The sequence below is a fragment of the Protopterus annectens genome, chromosome 8.part0 (assembly GCF_019279795.1).
Source record: "Protopterus annectens isolate FY-2018-M chromosome 8.part0, PAN1.0, whole genome shotgun sequence".
Taxonomy (NCBI): domain Eukaryota; kingdom Metazoa; phylum Chordata; order Ceratodontiformes; family Protopteridae; genus Protopterus; species Protopterus annectens.
Window position 1 is genome coordinate 560208803 of NC_056741.1, and position 16216 is coordinate 560225018.

Sequence of the window (16216 nt, forward strand, 5' to 3'; positions counted from 1 at the left end):
TCTGGATGTACATTACCATACAATCCACCATGGGTAAATGCAAGCCTACTGCCTCCTGTCATACAGAATGTTCTGCTAGTCTTTGTGATGGTGATGGTGTCAGTTATGCCTTGTTATGTAACAGATACATCCCATTGTGTCAACTGGGGTCTTTACCCCCAAGGGATTGTGTACAGAGTGTAGATAGAGGCTGCTGAACTATATATCTGCATTATGTACTGTTGATTGTTTGGTATGCTGTGGCCCAGACTGTCTTTACTATTGTACTACTTGAAGGCCTCGGCCTGGACAGCAACATATGTCAATCTTTCCAGACTACTGTATTAGTATAACTCTTTCACAGTTGCATTACTCTGCTCATATGGATGTCGGTGTCTAAACAGCTATATGACATGGCATATAGAACTGTAATAGTACACAAATAAAGCTTTCCCAGATATGCACACCTGTGTGTGGTGTTATATCCTTTGATATCTCTGTGGGTATATGTTGCAGGTAATGAATGTCATTTGTATGGGTGGCTCATACAGTCCCCATTTGGTAAGGTGGTAACTGTAGAAATACTGGCTGCTCCATATTGTGTGCACACACTACATATGTATCTTACTATACATATCTCTGTGTGTGTATGTGTAGTTACATATATATATATATATATATATATATATATATATATATATATGTATAGATATATATGTATAACTGTACCTGCATATATGTGTCTGTGTATATGTATCCTAGGGATGGCCATTTCATGTCTGGTCCCAGTTATGGGATCTGCAACACTTGGTAGGGTATTGCAGGGGGGACGTGTTTGCCTGTGGGGGGTGTATACCTATTCGTACAAGACGTATATTGTTTGGGGCCTCTGAACCCCGTTAACATTGCATGTGGACATATATGTTTTTGTTATTTTCCCATTGTTATCTACAGATGTATGTCCGTATATACCTATATATAAATAAATATATATATATATATATATATATATATATATATATATATATATATATATATATATATATATATATGTATATATATATATATATATATTCTGACATATATATAACCTACCATATATATGTAGACATGTAGATGTAGACATATATATCTATAATTGTAGGCATTTGCATGTATATATGTTCATATATATTTATATATGGATATATTTCAACATATATATATATATATATATATATCAATATGTTGTATCTGTTTAGACATTAATATATTTACTCACACATACACACACATCCATCTACATGTTGGAATACTGAGCTGGTTGATATGTTTTGAATACATCAGGGTTACGTATGTCTGACATGATGTAGTGGTAAATCACGTTGGCTATGGTGTGCAGGGTCCTGGGTTCGAGCCTAGCAGAGGCTGTTTATTTTGTTGCTAGACAGAACAAGGTCTGTTGGATACAGAGTGGTTAAGACACTTTTAAGCAGTTATAAGCAGTGCGACGGTAAGCACTGCTAACTTCCGGCTCCTGTTTCTCATACTCAGTTAACTCCTGGATTGCTTAACCTGTGTAGGCATTAATTACCCCCACACAAACAGGCTAAAACCCGCTTACTGCTGCTTAAAAGTGCTTACTCCCGCTTACCCCTGCACTAATTTCTTTAAAAGAAAAGAAAAAGGGGTTGATAGGAAAGTGGTGAAAAAAGGGGCACAAAGAGGGAAAGACAGTAGGGAAAATAGCCAGGGATGTGCAGGAAGGGTGTAGGGAAGGTCCATAGCTGCCCATTTCTTCTACAGCAACAGCTGTGCATATGCACTAAATTTGTAGGTAGATTCGGACACTCAAACCCCTGGGAGTGGGTGAAGGCAACAATAATTTGTTGTGATGCCAATTAGACCAGATTACATGTGTCCAGCGGACACATGTGTGAAATGGACAGCTATGTATGGGGCAAGATTTATTTGTGGGAACAGATTACCCTTTTTTTTCAGGTGAGAGTGGGATGTTGGGGAGGGGTAGTAGGTATATTTGGGGAGGTAGGTTGTGTAGGTTAACAGACAAGACAAACAAGACACATACAGGGGTGGTATATGACAAACGTGGGGGTAAACACCTTGGATGTGGATGGGTGTTTAGAAGTAGCAAGCCCATGAGCCCCGAAATGGAAACAGTGGGACTGAGGTCCCCACCCATGGGCAGTCACCACTGCACCTTCATGGCTCCAAAGGTGGCTGTGCCGTGCTGGGGGCTGGGTAGAAGGGGCAGTCTCACCATCTAATTGTGCCACTTAGCCCTCAAGCTGGCATAGCTGTTCTCAAAATGCCCTATCGATCTCCCTACACACCACAGCCCAGACCTGATGACGAGTGACAGGTTCCTCTCTGTCTCCACTCTTAGGGAGGCCATGCCCCATCCCCTGTGGTGGTTCCACCCAAAGGTGGTGCAGGGCCTATGCAGGAGGAGGTTCCAGGCTGGGCTCCAGATGTGCTGTTGCCCAGTGCCATGGCCAGCTGAGGTGGGATAGGTGGGTCCATTGGACTGGCCTTCCCATACGAGCTGTGGTGTTGCAGTTTAAGGACAAATATGGATTAGTAATAGTCAACAGCATTCAGGATTAGTTATAACAGCATGCATAGGTATACCCATTAACCCAAGACACCAGATTTAAACCAGTTGCATAGCAAGCAGAACACATGCATATATGGAACAGTAGTGGCAATTACAACAGCATGCAGGTTTTACTGATGGCAACAGGCCACCAATATGGGTGTATTTCAACATGGCACATGCATAGAACCAAATGTGGATATTTATGAACCAATAGGACATATGTCCCAACATAAGTTTGGAGAGTAAACATACCCATTGAGGTGTATAATTGAGTTAATGTTGCACATTTGATGGGGGCAAGAGAGAGAGTTCAATTGACAGCTGATATATCCCTGTAGTTTTCACAACTTTCTTAGTCACTGCAGTGATCTGTCCCTTACATGTATTATTACACTACCTAATGGCCTTACTGTGTACAATTGTATGTTTGTAGATTAGTATATACGTCGACTGTGTCTAACATATAGTCTACACCTTTTACCTGTTTTCGCTGTTGAGAAGACCTTTGTTAACACTACCTGACAATTTCTACACATACTCCAAGATTCCATGTTGATGTTATAGACATACCCCTCAATCCGTTATTGCACACACTCTGGTTGAGGCTTGACAGGATTCAGGTGTTACTGCGACATATTATGTGAATTGCTCTCATACACATTGGGTGTGTTGCTACAATGACAGGTTTGTTTTCGTATACATTCTATGACTATGTACAGGTTTGACTATTGGTTATATATATCACAGGCTGCCTACATTTCTTGAATCATCACACTGATTTCTCAGGGGAACAGGGTACCAGACAGCAGATTTGGGCCATTTATCTGTACATGCTGGGCAGATCAGAACAGTTGAGGGGTATGAATATGCATACAGCTTGCTATCTGAACATTCTGATGCAGTCTGTACAGTTGATGGTTATGATTATGCTTACAGCATACTATCTGAATATTCTAGCAAAATCTGTACAGTTGTTGGGTCTAATTATGCATACAGCTTTCTATCTGGACATTCTCACAAATTCTGTACAACTATGGGGTATGATTATGCATACAACTTACTACCACTCCCAGGATTCAAACCCCTGCTGTGTGTGGTAAAAAATAGTACAGTTAACATCACAGTACACTGTGCTATCAGGGAATTGGTGTAAAGTTTTCCAGTGTTGTCTCTCTAAGTTTCCCTCAGTTGTACAATATGACTAACATCTTGTTATACATAACTTCCTGCACATTTTATCTGAGCATCACAGTGTGGGTAACACTGCTTAATACAACAGTACTATTTATAGCATGCAACACTACAACATATTAAATCAGAGTATACACAACACTCCAGGGGTTATACCTTTATTCACAGGATATGACAGTTCATGCAGGATTATTACTAACCTGACTCGCAATGCAGCCTTTGCAGCCTAGCGACATGGGCTTGCTGGTTCACAGCCCGCTCATCTGCAGCTGTCAGAGAAATACAGTGGCATTTAGCCATACCTATCCATAGTATACACAAGCTAGGCAATTATTATATACTTAGTAGAATGGGTACTTACTCAGTACTGGGGCAACAGCCATCTGCCTGGACTCCTGGATCCACTGTTCCAGTAGATCTATCCTACACCACTTCAGGTCAGCATGGTGATGCCTGACCTGCTCACCAGTCCAGGGGATACCTGTGGCACTAGTGAGGTCACAGGTGAGACTGTCCCAGGCCTCTGGTTTATACTGGGAGCCCTGGTATTGGCCCTGCAGGAGTCTCTGCTCATGGTGTTTGACCAGGAGCCACATCATGTATTTAGACTCATTAATGCCCCAGCACTGTGCTCTAAATCGAGTGCCTTCTCCAACTTGGGCCATTAACAGTAGGAAGCTGCAACCAGTTATGGGATGTACTCCCGTCTGTAAGGTTTAAATATGCCTGATTTCCCACACTTTTCCATGATTGGATGGTTTTGAAAAGGCTAAGCTATGGGCACACCTGCTTACCTAAGGTTGGCATTGCTTAAAGAGGCATACTGCTTGGCAGATAGAGTTAGCTGGCCTACACATTGCTTACACCATGTAAGCTGACTCGTGCAATGCTTAGCATTGCTTAATGTCTAATTGGCATTATGTTTTCCTTTTGACATTGATTTATTATTTGTTACATGTTATATCTGTGTCTGGTATCTGTGATTCATGTGTACATACACTGTATGGGGTCCTGGGCGATTCAACACTTTATTACAATAACACCTCACACCTGGCCTTACTGCAGTACTCCAATTCACATATTTATGTTATGTAGCAGTTTATATAACATCACACTGTACATGGTTTCATTTCACATGTTCAGTTTGATTTTCCTGTGGTGAGGATTTGTTTGTTGAAACCTCACTCGTATGCATTGCTATGATGACTTAGTGGTTGACTCCTGTGAGTGTAGTGTACAGGGTCCTGGGTTCGAGCCTTGCAGAGGCTGTTTATTTTGTTGCTGGGTAGAACATGGGCCATTGGGTACAGTATGATTAAGGTACTTTAAAGCAGTTCTAAGTGGGTGTGTGCGGGTTTTCACGATGGTAAGCACTATTAACTTCCGGTTACACTTTTTTACACGCAGTTAGCTTCTACTTTGCTTAATCTGTGTAGGCAGTGCTTACCCCCACACAAATGCACTTAAACTCGCTTACTAGTGCTTATATATGCTTACTACTGCTTATTTGTGCTTAAACCTGCTTACTAGTGCCTTATTCATTATGACACTGACACTTCACATGTGCATTTAATGCAGTACTCCAGTTCACATTTAAATGTTATTTCATAGGTTATACAGCAATAAAATGTTAATATACAGATTTCACATGGAAAATGGTAGGTGCTGCAGTGGGACTCGAACCGGGAATGCCTGCTCATTAGGAAAATGCTCTGCCCACTACAATATTGCTGTGTTGCTTCATTTGCATATATCTTCCTTGTTATCCTCTTCAGCCTTTTAGGCTGCTTTAACCGTAGCTAAGCATTGGGCACACCCACACACCTATGGTTAGCTGTACTCAGATTCTTAATAAATATAAAGGGGCTTTTTCAGTTTATTTATATGTACTGTTGCTGTTCTACACATGGGGGACTGTTGGGGATATGCGGACACCTATGAGCAGTCTCGCTCATTTATTTCCACTTTTTGCTGTTCTACATTGCAGGGACATGTTTCTTCTGAGAGCTCTGCTCTCAGACATGCCCCCTGCACTCATACATGCTCCATGTAAGCCTGGGAGGTTGGGCAGCGCGCCTTCATTAATATGCATGGGGCGCTGCCATTCTCCTCCTACACTGGCACTTCTGTGCAGGACTATGCTAGTCCTGCATGGAAGATTAGTGAATCTGGGGGTTAGTGTCTGCTAGTGCTGGTACTTCTGAATGTAGACACTGTAATTTTTGTAGGTTTGTGAGCAATAGTAATATTTTTCAACATCCTAATCATGGGAAAGGTCTATATCTTTCATCATTATGCTGATTGTGTTACTTGCAATGTTGTTTATTAGGCTTTCTGCACTGAATGCTATTATTTTTATGTTGGTATGACCACTAGAGCCCTTAGAAATAGGATTAGGGAACACATGTATTACGCAAGTATTTGGGATGATAAAAGTGCTATAGCGAGGCACATTATGGAAAAGGGAAACAGTCATAAATTTTTGTTTATGACTCTACAAGTGATGGTTCCTAGTAACAGGCTTGGTGATAAGAGGAATGATTTAGAAATTGCTGAATAAAAATGGATAGTACTGTTTCAGGCAGATAAACAATATGGGCTTAATGAAGCCGTGTCTCTAAAACCATTCCTTAGAAACAGGAAGGTGCCTCATTAGTGCTATTAGGTCCCTAGCTTTTAGGTTTTTAATTCCTATTGGGACCTTTTGATTTTTTGCTATTGTGACAGGTTGTATTTTGGTTCATACATATGTGATTATTGATGCAGTCCATATATGCTTTACATGTCCTTCGTTTTCTAGGGGGGGTTTAGTTTTCATTTCAGTCATTGTTGTTTTTGTTTTGGTAGTACTTTCCTATGCTTTTGTATGTTTAGTTTTTTTTTTTCATTCCCACCCCATTTTACTATTAGAGTATTTATTTTTTGTAGTTAGCAATGAGCCACATTTTGTAGTCTTTTATAATATGCATTTGTTAAATTTTAGGGTTGTTTGCTGCTTAGCAGCATAAGTGATGTCATGTTCTCATGAGATTTCGGTTAAGATTTCAGTTGAGGGTGAAGAAGTCATTCTATATGAATGGTTATGGATTCCTAAATGGGGTAAGCACTATGATCAATCAAAGCATTTAGAGGTGAACTGGACACTAAAATTGTATGGTAGTAGTGTGATTTTAATCTAAACAAAATGTTTTTAATGTATTTTATATTGACTTCTTGAATCTTTAGAGAGTATTGCTTAATGGAAGTAGCTTGATTGTGATTTACATTGTTAATTGCTTCTGATTCTACATTGGTTGTTGCATTTTTTTAAATACTGAGATTAATTAAAATGCTTGTATGTCTGAGGAAGCATGAAAGCTCCATTTGAAAGCGCTTACTACTCTTCTATAGAATAAATGTTTTATATTTTATGTTGGTGCTGTGTTTGTCACTTCCATCTATTTTGTGGCTGTTCTTTGTGATAGTGTTGATTAATGTCAGTTAAAGTTAATGACAGCCTTCAGTGAGGAAAACGACTTCTGCAAAATATTTACACTTCTATTGTCAATTCTGTTTAAGCCCAGAGCATAATATCCCAGATTGTCAGTAGTGTAGCTATTTTATTGCTAGAATCATTAAGGGTAGGACCAACTCCCCGAGTAGATTTTTTAAGGAAGGTGATAATAGGTCTACACACATGCTGTGGCATCTGCCAGTTCCCATGCTGATTCTGCAAAAAATTCAAAGAAGAACATTTGAAGGTGAAAGTTGACAGGGAGGCCAATGACATCCCCATGGTGTCTAACTCCCCATTTCATTTCAAAGTCAACAAAATAGGTGAGACACCTTCAGAACCCCCATAGCAATGACTATGGGGTCCAAATTCTTTGGCATGACCCTTCTGGAAGCCACTATGTCGTTTGTACCTTCCACATTCTATCTTTTCTTTTTAACATAAAATATCTTCATTGATTTATCACGTATGACATAGGCAATCATACATTTACATAAATGAAAAGAAACCATATAGAAATATTTTCAGTTGAAAACATTATACATCACTTATAATATTCCATAAAGTCATTCTCAATGGAATATTGTATAACTCAATCAATTCCTGCCTTCCCATAAACCTCATTCCTCCTCCAAAACCTTATTCTGCATGCATTGTTCCTACAATTCCTATTTTTCTATGTAATTTATACCTACACTTTTCTAAAGAACCTACTTCCAGTTATTTTATCTCTTTTACTATATTCACTGCTTTTAGTATGATTGGTTTAGACTTTGATTTCCATTTTCTAGTAATTGCTTTTTTGGCAGCCACCAAAATTAAACTTGGTAAGGCCTTAGTATGTCTAGTCAATTCATGTCTTGTATCACAGCTTAAAAAATGATTTCATTAGTTACATCAGATTGCTCACCCAATATTTCTGAGAGTAGTCTGCAGGGGATTAAGTCTGCCAGCTCATTGCATACCCAAAAAAATATCTTCCCAGTTACCTCTTCCTTCCCATCACACCTCCTTTGCAGCCTGCTTGGAGTAAAAAAAAAAATATATATATATATATATATATATATATATATATATATATATATATATGGGTCTACTTCACAAGACTAAAAAAACAAAAGACTGAATCCCAAAAGATTGAAAATTCAAAATACTGAATGATATAATTATATATCGTCCCATTGTTTCTTTGTGAATTGTTTATCCAATCTCTCTTCCAAATCCTTTCTTACCTACTTTGTTGATTCTTATAGTTATCATGAAATATTTTACATGCCATATTAATTATCCTTTTTTTAACAGAAACTTCTGTTATAGATTCAACTAAAAACTCTACCAGTGCTGATCTTTCCCTTAGGATCCTCCTATTCCTTTCTCTTTGCCTATACTCTAATATCAATCCTTGATAGGGAAGTCAGTCTTAAGCCTGCAGTCCACATGTATTCTTGACCTCTTTCCATTCTATTACCTCTCCTGCTCTAATTATTTGCTCCCAATACCTTGATTACTTTGTCATTTTTTCCATTAAATTCCTGCTCCCTCTTGCCTAATCTCTGTACTTCTAATTGCAGTCATCCCTATTGGCAGAATTTCCTTTCTTCATTCCCATGTTGGTTTAGTTCTTGGAATACCTTCTGCCACTTTATAAATATAATATTCTGTATGATTATTGTTATTCTCCTTAAGGATCTGCATCCAAAATATCAGTCTCTCCTTATGTCTTGAGCTTCTCCCCTGTTTCATCATCATCCCTTTCTACTTTGAATTATAGCTTTGTGCTTGTGCTGTGTATTGGAGCCTTAACTGTGTAGCTCTGAAACACCCCCTCAAATAAAGTAATCCCAAACCACCTTGTTCTACTGGAAGGATCAACTTATCCAACATGTCTCTTCCAGTCTTCCTCTCCCAGATAAAATCCTTCAACTCTTTATTAATTGCTATCACAGCTTCTCCTCTGGTTGATAAAAATATGTCTGACCTGTGTATAAAATTAAAGGACTAAAACATATTCACTCTTTCTGTCTTGCGATCCATATCCATAAATCAGAGCTTCCAGATTCTCAATTTTTGCATTAACTTTTGTTTAGACACATCCCATGCTTCCTTAGTTGCCATAACAGAATCCTCTTTAACCCATACTCCTTAGTACTTAGTTTTATCGTGTCACCATAAATATGGGTGTTGCTAAACAAATTCATGTGTGGGTACATGGTTTACAGCTATTGCCTTTGTTTTATCTTCATAAAGTTTTGTATCCTGAAAAGACATGAAACTGTCTCAGAATGTTCCAAAACACTGAAATGTCCTTTTTCTGGTTTTATCAGGTACAAAATAATATAATCTGCAAATAAAGCCAATTTTTCTTGATTATTATACTAATTATATCCTTGAATTTCATAGTCCCTTAATTTCTTTATCAATGAGTCTAAATATTTCACAAACAACAAAGAGAAAAGAGGACACTCCTGCCCACTCCTCTGGTCAAACAGAACTTCAGAGAGGAACACCCCCCCCCCCCACACGCACTTTAAGTTTTACCTCCAATCCCTCATATATTCTCCTAATTAACCTTATTATTGTGTCATGGAATGCAAATGCTTCCACTGACCAGCTCATAAAATCCTGGCTTACTCTGTTGAATGTTTTTTTTCTGCATCAAGACTCACCAGCAATAGTGGTATTTTCCTACTTTCTGCTTCCCTTTGGATCATCATTGTTTTACTAATGTTGTCAAATTTTTGTCTCCCCTCCACAAAACCACATTGATCTATATCTATCAATTTTAACAACAGCTTTGCAATTGTTTTAGCCTTTACAGACATAAACACTTTACAATCATGCTTTAAAATTGAATTGGAATTACATGAGGCTGTATCTGATGGGTCTTTACCATCTTTAGGCATCACAGCCACCACTGCATTCTTACTGTTAAACAAGACCTTCCAGATCTTTATCACTTTCTTCCCTCCTGACTTCCAAACTTCCACATGAATACCATCTATTCCTGGAGACTTTCCTGTAGATTGTTTATATATCACCATTTTTATCTCATCTCCTTCTATCCTAACTGTAAATAATTGAGCCTCATCTACCTCTAACTTTGGCATATTTATTCTTCCTCATTCTGTTCAGCCAAAGTCAGATCATTGTCAGTCGGGTCTGAAGCCACTTTGCAGGCCCTGTTTTTTTATTCCAGGGTCTTAATTATAGGTTCATAGGTTCATAGGTTGGTGCTAGGCTATCTGCCCGAAGGCATATATTAGCCCAGCCACAGTGTGTGGTATTCACCGCCCCTTTAGTAGTTCCCTAGACCCTTGTACTAGCAGCTAGTACCCTTGGCCCCTATCTAGTAGTGCTGTTGGTATGATCCCCGGTGTGAACTTTCTGTTACCTATCCACTCATCAAGATTCCTCTTGAAGAGTGATAGTGAGGGGCTCTGTCTTATGTAGATCGGGATCCTGTTCCATAGTAAGGGAAGTCTCTGCTAAGGGAATCTATCCCTCCAGCATGTTCTATTCATCGTTGTGTTGAGGTTTATATCCCTAGAGCGTGTAGCTCAAGTAGATTTGGTTTTGCTAAGATGGAGCATGTTCAACAATTCTGGGTTGGACATGGCTCTGTATGTTAGACAGAGATCACCTCTGAGAAAGTGGTATGCAACAGAGAACAGTCTTAGCTTTTTCAATCATGCTGCATAGGGCAACTGTTTGAGGCCAGTAATCCTCTTGGTTAGGTACTTCTGTGGTCTCTCCAGCTGCTGGATGTAGAAGGTGGAATCTCACTAATTATTGCAAGTGAAGAAATCTCTTGAAATTGGATCTAGGTCATGACACCTGCCTGCTTCCTGAGACATTGTTACCCCCCCTACTCAAACTCAAGCCTCCCAAACTGAAGCAGCAACCTGGATTACCCCAGCCTTTGTTGTCATACTGCCTGCTTCCTCATCCTAGGTCTACCCACTTTACCTTGTCTGGCTGCCACAAGATGTCATGGAATTCATGTAAGCCAGGTAGCCTTCCCTGGAAAAGGAACCTGTGCCTAGAACATCTTCATGGAAAAAAGGGACATTAGTTCCCGTAACAACTTGGATTCCACTGATTCTGATGAGGAGGAACTGGCTTATATTGAGCACCTAGCTCTCAGCAATGCTATGATTCAGATTCTGAAGACATCTTGTCCCCAGCTTCACTCTCTGGGGACCCTTCTTTTGGGTACACCCTCCACAGAAGGAATGAATTCTTCAGCTGTCAATCAAAAGAGATCTCTTAGACCCAGACCAGATTTAGACAACTTCTGAGGCTACCAGAACCTAGACCACTGGGATCTTGAATGACATGTTCTCAGACATATCTCCACAGCTTGATACCCCCCCACCACACACACACACACATACACACACACTACTTTTAAAGACTGCTAAAATCCCATAAGCACCTTTATAAGAACCCAGTGGTGGACCTATCTGTAGTGTCTTCAGAATCCACCAAGAGATCCTAATGGCCTGCATTCAAGAACCCCTTGCCAAATTTTAAGGAGAGTTCCACATGCTCAAACACTTTGAGCCAGTAGATGAACTGATTAAATCAGCTAGGCAGCACCTGCAAATTGTCACTTGTGATCAGTATACTACCCCATTACACAAATGTAAAATAAAATTAAATTAAAAACTAAGGAAGAGAGAATCCAAGATAAGAACCATGAAGGATACTTAGGACCTGTGCAATGTCACCCTCAATGTGTTCTGACATTCACTTAAATGTGTCTTTGATGCATTTTATGCATCTTGTAAGGCAGCTGCTATGGGCCATTACTCATTGACATGCCTGAATTAGACCCTACCTCTGTCAGTCCATGTTAAAGCAGAACTTCTTGAAGCACCACTGGACAAGGAGTTTGACTTTGGACCCCCATTAAAAATTGTTTCAGAGACTACAGGAAAATGGAAAGACTATGAAATCAATCACAAAACTCTATCATTCACCCAATCCCATGTAGGGACAATAGCAATTCACCCTGCTAATCTTGGCACTTCCCCCCAAACAAGAAAAGTGTAATTGTCCCGGGGGGGAGACCAAGTATCAAAGGAATACCCGGGGGATCTAAGGATCCAGAACCCTGCAAGGAGAAGCTGCCACTATCCAAAGAACCTCCCCCCACTTCTCTACCAAATCCCAACTCAACTTCAACCCCAACTCCAACCTCCCAACAAACAAGCACATACTCGCACACACACATTGTCTTGGCAAACTAGGAAGGAGGCTTTCCATCTTTACCTCAGCTTGAGAACAAAGTACCCAAGACCAATTGGTACTCAGAATTATAAGGGAAAGTTACTTTTTTACAACTATGGATGATTCCTGCCTTGCTAGGAATCATTTCAACTTCAAAATAACAGAGACATCTTAAGAATTAAGCTAGCATGGGAATGGAGAAAGGAGATTCTGCCAATAGGGATGACTGCAATTACAGGCAGAGAGTATAGGCAAGAGGAGACTGGAATTTACTGGAGAAAACTGGAAAAGGTACCAAGGTATTTGGAGCATAGAAAGAGAAGAGGCCAAGAATACATTTGGACTGCAGGCTAGAGATTGCCTTCCCTATCAAGCATTGATATCAGACTATATGGATAAAACATAAGGAATGGGGGAGCCTAAGTGAAAGACCAGCACTGGTAGAGTTTTTAGTTGAATATAGGAGAGAAGCTGCTGTTAAAAAAGGAATAATTAGAAGGGCATATACAGTATTCATGATAACTATAGGAATCAATCAGAGAAGGTTAGAAAAGACTGGGAAGAGAGACTGGATTACCAATTCACAAAGAAACAAGGGAGGGTATATGCATGATTCCCAAATATACAACAAAGTCTAGAACATTTAGAATTTTTGCTTGGATGTGTTTGCATAAGTGTTTTTATACCCTAAGCAAACTGCAAATAATTTTGTTTTTCTTGGGTAAATTGCAAATGGTGGAGGTGTGATGGGTACGAATGAGGTAATTGGGAACATATTTTCTGAGAGCCTTATGATCTGGCAGACTTTAAACATTCCCTTTAGACTGCTCTGTCAGAAATAGTGGGTCAGCAAATAGGTGTAACTAAAGAAATTATTTTTTGAGCTCTAATACAGAATTGGAATTGTCTAGACATAATAAGGACTTGCTGAGTTTAATTCTGGTGGCTGAAAAAAAGCAATTAATAGAAAATGGAAACCAAAGTCCAAACCAGCTATACCAGAAGGAGTGAATATAGTAACAGAGAGAAAAGAACTGGAAGTGAGATCTTTAGAAAAGGGTAAGAGCAAATTACATAGAGAAAATTGGAATTTTAGGAACAATCTATGCAGAATAATGTCTTGGAGGAGGAATAAGGTTTAAGGGAAGGCAATAATTCAATGAGCTATGTAATGTTTGAATTGACAAAGACTGTATATAACATTATATGTAATGTATAATGTTCACAACTCAAAAATATGTCAATAAGGTTTGTTTTCATTTATATACATGTGTGACATCCACCACTGCTACCAATATGTGATGGGCACCAATATGTGTTGTCTGCACTGTGGGCCAGTAATCAAGAAGACTGAATCCTCACCACTGACACTGGAGAGGGATGTGCACTTGGAATACAAATGGATATACTCAGTATTTCCAGATGCAGACCTAGTACAATTTCCCTTAAGAGCACACAGGGAAGACACTCAGCCAAGGGTCTGGATGTCTCTATATCTGTCTCCCCCCCCAGATCCCCAATAAGACTCACCACTGATACAGCTGTAGGGTTAGATCCTCAGCCAAGTGTCCAAGCCAAGTGTGCCAGCACCCTCTCTGTAAACCTAGCACTTCATGTTCCCTGTCCCAGGTAGCTGACACACACAACCTGAGAAATTAGATTTTTAACACACACGCACACCTGGGAAAGGCTGGCACAGATGTATCTGCTGTGCCCCCTTCTGCTGAGAGTATATGGCAGTTATCACTGCCACCAGACACTTCCCAATCAGCTACTCTAAGGCTCTTGACAAAGGGTGTCCAGTTATACTGTGTAATATTAATACTATTACAAATGGTAGTAGTTCACCAAGATGGCTAGGCCTTCGGGAGTGGCCCACACAATATCACCAAATAAATATAAGTACTCTGAATGGTTAGATACTCTCTACAAGGGCTAGCCACAATAACAGTTTTAAATATATTAAATAATAAATAATAAAAGAGCATGAACATACTGAATATATAGTCACAGTAAACCACAGAGTTCAAATCACAGAAAATACTGAAAACAACATTGATGAACAGACTCATACAAATACAGGAAAACAATTTCTAAACTAAGCTTCACTGTATTCCTGACTGAATCTAGGAGAATTTATTGTTCTCTAATAACTTACTTCAGCAAGGCAAGATGAAATACGTGAGCAGTCTTTCTAGTCAGACCCCAAACAGAATACTCCATCCTCTGAGATTACTCCCTGTAAAATATAATATCCAAGATGACTTGCAGAATGACAGCATCTGGTCAACCGACTCTAGGTTCCCACAATATCTCCTTTTGAAGTTTGAGATAAGACTTTAGCAGACTGCTACAATACACATTTAGAGTTTTATGGCAATGCCTAGGAGCCATAACCATTTACAACATTTACAACACTTCCCCTTCTTTACAAAAGCTAAGAGATAATGGCTGCTCCCAGATCTACCATCTCCAGGCATGTGGGTGCTGTTCAATGATTTAACAGCTCATTTACATTTTTCTTAAAATAAGCCAGCTGGTTATCCATTGATGTGCCAGTGTCCTCTATTAAAATATATACATTTAATTCAGATGCCATAATACATGTGCATTTCTCTTAATTTCAGCAGGGTGCACTGCTGATATATGTTAACACAATTAACACAAGCAAAGCTCACAAATACATTTTTAGCACAAGCATCTGTACACATCAGTTTGATATATAAATGACATACAATTGTTTACAACATTCCAGCTAGCTATGCTGACACAAGTCATACATCCACTGTCCTACTTCTCCCTGGCATGGCTGGCAATACATCCTGTTGTCACAATATGTATGATTGCCCATGTCATAAGTGATAATTAAAAAAATATATATTTTTTATTTAATAAAAGCAGGGACATAAGTCCTCATAGAAAAAGAATTCATTCAACTGGAGCCACTGGGAGACACAGGCTCAGGATTCTATTCCAAGTGCTTCCTCTTTCCAAGAAGGGTCTTGGAGACTCTTCCTAAACAAATTACTAATGGTACCCAAATGCAAACTGCTTACCTTCCAAAAGTTACTATTTCTCATTATTCTAGGGGTATATATGGTAACCTTTGACCTAAAAGATGTGTACCTTCATATCACTATTGCACAGAGGCACAGGCAGTTCCTGCATTTCAGAGCAGGGAGAGTTCACTTCCAGTTTTGTGCATTATCTGCAGAACACAGAGTTTTCACCAAATGTTTGCCACCAGTATCTGTCTTTTGCAGGACCAAACAAGCCCATATCTACCCTTACCTAGATGATTGTCCAATCCAGACAGTATCCCTAGAGGATCTAAACAAAGCTATGCAAACCATCATGGAGTGCTTTTAGAAGGTAGGCCATACTTGAAAGTCCAAACGTTCCAGCTATGCCTACTATCAGAGTCACCTTTCTGGGGACAGTCCTGTACTCTATCCAACAAAGTCTTTCTACCCAAGGAAATATTCTGTCTGTCTGTCTCCCATGCTACTTAAAACCCATCTGCAGTCAGAATACCATGTTAGAGAGAGAGAGAGAGAGACTTCCTGAGACTCTTGAGGCACATGGTATTATGTATCCTGATGGTACCCCTGGTGAAGCTGTACATGAGGAAGCTACAATGTTTCCTAAAACAACTGCTGGTCCCAATAGCAAAATTCCCAAGAGATCACCATTTCCCTCCTCCAATGTTTGAAGATGGAGCT